At 39.4% G+C, this 5,612-nt stretch overlaps 1 protein-coding gene across 1 annotated transcript in view; it reads left to right on the top strand.

Annotated features, from left to right (window-relative positions):
• The first annotated feature begins 3,203 nt into the window (after positions 1 to 3,203).
• pde4d (phosphodiesterase 4D, cAMP-specific) overlaps positions 3,204 to 5,612 on the top strand; it is a 153,586-nt gene continuing 151,177 nt past the window's right edge. The window contains exon 1 of the mRNA XM_020593700.1: positions 3,204 to 3,397. The gene's annotated coding sequence lies outside the window, so the exon portion shown is untranslated. The remainder of the gene's footprint in view (positions 3,398 to 5,612) is intronic.

Below are 5,612 nucleotides of genomic sequence, written 5' to 3'. Positions count from 1 at the left end.
CTCCAGCACAGTCAAACAACTGAACAGTCTGATTTTAAAGAGCTCCTCAAAAGGTATTTTGACTGATTAGTTTTACATCTGTTTTTAACTTTAAAATGACGTTAAATAGGTTTTTGGGATTAGAACTTTTTGTTGCTTACGTTAAGGATGTTCTTTGCCTTCAGATGTTTGTCATGAAGCCAGTGACGAATGTCCTGTTTGATATTAAATCCAAGGAAGTGTGACTTTTGTACCATTAATGAAGTCATTTCCTTTTGCACACCCTTAAAAGGCAGTACTATAGTCATGCCTGGAGACCATCCCAAGACACATAATGAGTTACACAGACATGTCCAACACAGCACAGAGAAAAAGATACAAGAAGATAAATTTGTCTTGCCCTTCCCCCTCTCTGTCTCCCTCCCTGTCTGCAGTAACGCCCAGTAAACACTGAACTTCAGCACAGCTGGATGGCATCAGGGAAACGACACAACGTTTTTTTTAAAGTCAGGATTAAGCAAAATCAGTGAGTTGTCTCTAAACACATTATAAATGTTAGAAAATAGTAGCTGAAAATGTGAAAAGGCTGAGAACTATGTGGTGCTGAATTGTGGAGTTACACTGTTTCATCATTTCTGAGTTCAGGATTTTTTGGGCAGGGCAGAAAGTGTGGCTCAGTGACGCACTGGAGCCATCCTTAACATAACTCTTCACCCCGGTAATGTAACTTTATAAATGCTAGCACACACAGCTTTATGCCTGCATTTGTTTTTAGGGGCACTTCTAAGACTGAGCACCGACAGAAATTTAAAGCCATATTTATATTTTCTTTTTTAAAGAAATAATATTAATGCAGCTGCCTCGGTATTAAACACTGACAAAAGTAGGAACACATGAACGATGAATGTGTTGGAAGCGGGTCTGAACCAACCATAGTTACAGTTGGTGGAGGGATAGAGACATGGCGAAGTTAATGGCCACATAGAGGACCCTGCAGCTGTTGCTGCACTGGACACATTGCCACAGTTGGACAAAGCTTACACTTTAGCTCCTCTGCAAGTTTATGCTTGGTTAGCAGGTGTTTAGCTACATTACTCCTACTAGCTTTTTAATCACAAAGGTTCTATTACTGGAACATCAACAAGCAAATGACTCCCTGTCCCTACTGCTGTGACAGCAGCTGTCTACTTCGTGTGTGTGTGTGTGTGTGTGAGAACCTCCAGCTTCATTCAAACACCAACAGAAAGGAGAAGTGGCTCCATAAACCCCAAAACCATATTTCTAATCTCACTTAGTGGTCTTTGATAAAATGCTGCTGTAGAGCACTAGCATATTAGCACCAGTTCTCCTGTTTGATCATGAGTTGCTACACCTACTACAGCCTACAGTTTGCTAGCTAGCTATGCCTTCACCCCACAAATGCATCTTTCCTTCATGTTCTCCCTTAATACATCCATGATGAGAACAGTCGGCGCATTTCCGTGATTGAGGGTGGATTCAGTGTCTTCACTTGACATGCTCCCAGTGTATCACTGCAGAGAATACTCCTTATTGTTCATTATTTTGAAAGCTGATTATACATACTTGGTGATCATTTTAATCCTTCAAATTTGTCTGTGTGGTTAATAAAGCATTTTCCTGTGGTGTGACAAACTCAGACCACATTTATTTCCACTCCCAACTTTAAGCTGTGCTGTTATGGTCAGCAGTGGGACAGGTTTAGGCTTTAACTGATGTTATGTACACCAACATAAGCAGGTACTGACGAAAGAGATGACGACTCTAGAGAGAATTTCTGCCTCTGCAGCAGCATCTGTGTATGATGACTTTGTTATGTTAGGCAGGAAGAATGACCTCCAAGGGACACGAGAGAGGAGAAAATAAACAGGCAAACAGCTGGGACCTGGAGTTCACTTGTACTTTCTTCTCTCCTTGTTTCACTGGAAGTCCTATCATTGTGTTTATTGGCTTTTTAAAAAAAATAAAGAGTAACAGTCTATACCACTTTTACAGATGCACATAGTGATTTGAGATCTACCCTGGTCTGAATTGTCAAGAGGATGGGTGGGGTCGGAGTGGAGGGGGGTGTTTTATAATGGCTCGAGAGAGTGATGGTATGTGTCAGTCATCCTTTGGTCATCTCTCGCACAGCACATTCTGGTACTTTTCTGAACTGCAGAAAATTTTCCATAAACAACTGTTGATATTCTGTGTGTTTAGAGTAGGCCATGGAAATGTCAATCTTACGAACATAAGATGTAGACAAAAGACCAGAAGGATTTTGTGCTTCAATAGTGGTACAATGCTTTCTTAGTTGTCTTTGTTTTCATGTCTTGTGAGTACTTTACATTGACTTACACTTTACACTGACTTACACTTGACATTCATTTCCTGGAGAATTACCTTAACCACATAACCTCTGCTTGCCTAACCTAAATTCTTCCCTAACCTTAATCTATGTACAAACTCAAACTAACTTTAAACCAGGTTATCACCCACAAATTAAATAATTTACATGGCCAGCATCTGGTCCACACTGTTGTACACACACACAGTGTCTGTCCAACACTCTTGCTCTGACTATTATAACAGGGCAATTGAACATACAATAGTGTTCAACAGTTTGAGCTGAGCTGTGCAGTAAAATAAGTGCATTCAGCATTTAATGACCATTCCAGTCTCACCACATTCTCTCCAACAGAGTCAAACAAAAGTTGCTCTGTAATGAATCAGCTTGTCTCTCACTTAGAATGTATTACATTGCTTGGAGTGAGTGCACACTACAGAAAAACTGAAGTTAAATGTCTTTGGCAGCTAATATTTGTCCAAGGAAGGGACATATAAATATTAGAGGTTGCACATGAACTATGTGCTTTTTTAAAATCCCTGCAGCAGGGCCACAAAGGACCTGCTTTAGCTTATGTTTGATATTTGCACTGAGCCTCCACTTTTTTCTGAATGCTATCTGCTAACAATGACACTGGCTGTTTATCAAGCCATGGCCTTACTTAAAATCATGTACCTGGTCCAGGACTCAGTGAATGGACTAAAATCAGCTTCAAATATAGGGATAATTGTGTACACTTTCAGATGGTCTTTGGCTGACTCATTCTGCCTATCTCTGCCTTTCACCCTCACCCTTGCTCCCTCAGGTCCATGTTCTCTGGAATTGTCATTTCCCCTCCTTCCACCAGAGGTCAATGTACTTTCTCTCCACTCCCAGTCACCTGACTTCCACCACACCTGTTTCCACTCCTCTCATCAGTGCATGCCATCCAGATTTTGTTACTTGTTTTGTCTGGTTTGGCTGCTTGTCTTTACTGTGTTGCTAACTGCTTGTTCACTGAATTCTCTTCTTGTTGTACCTGCTTGGCATTGTCTGCTCGAAGTGTGTGTATTCGTTTGCCTGGACAAAGAGGTAAGAATTTAACTCTTTTCTTAAAGTCACAATTTCATTGACTTAGTGTCTGTGTTTTGGTCCTGTCTGCCTGGTCTTTCTAACATGAAATGTGACAGTGATGCACTTACTTATTCACATGAAGCGTGAAATAATTGTAAAAAAAAAACAATAACAGAAAAAACTTTAAACAGTCCTTGACAGAGAAGTGCAGCAGTAAAGGGAATACTGTAAATTAGTTTTTGCCCCATTCAGTTTTATTTTTCTGATATACAGTATTGGTTTCAGCATGACCTGTTGTTCCATTCACATTTCCTTCACACACTTCATATTCCTTTTATCATGAGACAAATTTCTTGCTTAAAATAACATATTATTGTGACTGCTTGCTTTATTTTCACACCATCATATCTGATCTGGTGAGTTTTTAAGGTTTATACTGCTGCTACATGTATGCCCCTTGCACTCTTACCAATGGTGTTCTGGTTAAGTTGCTGTTTTAACCAGCTGCTAAATATGAGGTGGACCGTTTTGAGGTGCTTTGTTAGAGAATGACTACATGTGTCTGACACAAAAATAGTAGATGCTACACGCAGTATGTCTAGCTCTGTACCAAGTACCAGTACAGTTTTGAGGGGAAATGTATTGTCACTTCCCAGTTGCTTTTGTGCTAAGGTGTGATGGGTTAAAGCCATACTAAGCATTTACTTTCTTGGTAGAACAGTATGAGGTCATATAATACCTGTTCCATCTGACTGACTTACTGGAATAGTTCAGTAAATGTACCATTTACCATTAAAATATTAATATACACACCACTTCCTTTTGAATGAGAAAGAGGAGAATGATACCATAATCTTGTTACATTCCAATAACACAGTTCCAAAAATAGAACATATATGTATGTTTCATCACATTCTTATCCTCCTCATGATCCCATTTATGTTTTATTATTCATGAGATAATATTGTTTACATGATATTTGGTAGATTGTTTACCTGGCTGTTTGCCCCTTTTTCCTGGTTGAATTAGTTTTGAAGTTCAAATGTGATAGCTGCTTTATCACTTAGTGTTTTCCTTATCGCAGTTGGTGGAAGAGTACTCGATGAAGCCTCGCAGTCTAATCGCAAGTGGCCATCTAAGGATGTTGGTTCACAAGCCTCAGGCAGAGCTAAATGAATCTCTTATCACATATAGTATCATTTCGATCTGTAGCATAAAGATAGCTGTGCAAGCAATTCCATCTATAAGATCAGTCATACCACTGTTCAAGTTGTGCAGTTGCAGAACTTTGTGCAATAAGTTGTAGAGAATATAATGTAATGGATGCATTAGAGACATTGTACTGAGTGCATACTGTATATTAACTGAATGCTTTGTTACACAGTGGGGTCAGCTGTCGCAGACTTGGCAAAGATTCTACTGAAATGAGCTTTGGTGAAGGCTAACATATTAAACTACTGGCTTGTTGGGAAAACGCAGAGTGAAATAATGATTTGCTAAATAATAATGCTTACTGTAAATAGCTGAGGACAGCAGAATGTGTGAAATCTGTTCTGCTGTTTGACTTTGACTTACGCAATGGGAAATGCTTTTTTTTTTATTTCCTGGTTTTATGTTTGTCTGTTATTATGTAGACAAGATACCAACACTTCTCTGTGGTTTGGTACTGCTTCAAACTGGCATTACAGGGGTTCAGTGGAGAAATGAGCCATACGCCTTCTTGTATTTCTGCCACTCAGTGTTTTTATAAAAATGAGGTTACAGATATGTAATCAGCTTTCTGGCTCTCCTTATGTAATCCAAAGCCAAACTAAGCCTCAGAGGGTGAGCCGTCTTTTCATAACATAACAGAAAATCTGAATCAAGTCATCTCGGAGGAGCAGGATTTTCCTCATCAGACTGGTTTGTCTGGTTTGCTTATTCTACCTCAGTGTGATGCTCACAAAACCTGCCCGGGGACGGAGCTCCTCCAGTGGAAAAACCATTCACTACACATACCATCATGTCTGTGTTCCATATGTTTCCAAATGGCTCGGCTGTTGTTTTTTTTTGTTTGTTTTTAACCACCTGTTTTTGCATTTGTGTTAGAATATAATTCTATGAAGCAAGACATTTTTAGATGATCTCCAGTCTAATGCAATAGGTTAGCTATGTGATTTTGTTTTTCATACAAGAGGGTGGCTGTTGCTCAGTCTCAGGGTTGGTTAGCTTGATTTGCTAAAGTTAAAAATAT

The sequence above is a fragment of the Monopterus albus genome, unplaced genomic scaffold, assembly GCF_001952655.1.
Source record: "Monopterus albus unplaced genomic scaffold, M_albus_1.0 scaffold20.1, whole genome shotgun sequence".
Taxonomy (NCBI): Eukaryota; Metazoa; Chordata; class Actinopteri; order Synbranchiformes; family Synbranchidae; genus Monopterus; species Monopterus albus.
This window is presented reverse-complemented; position numbering and strand designations above follow the sequence as displayed.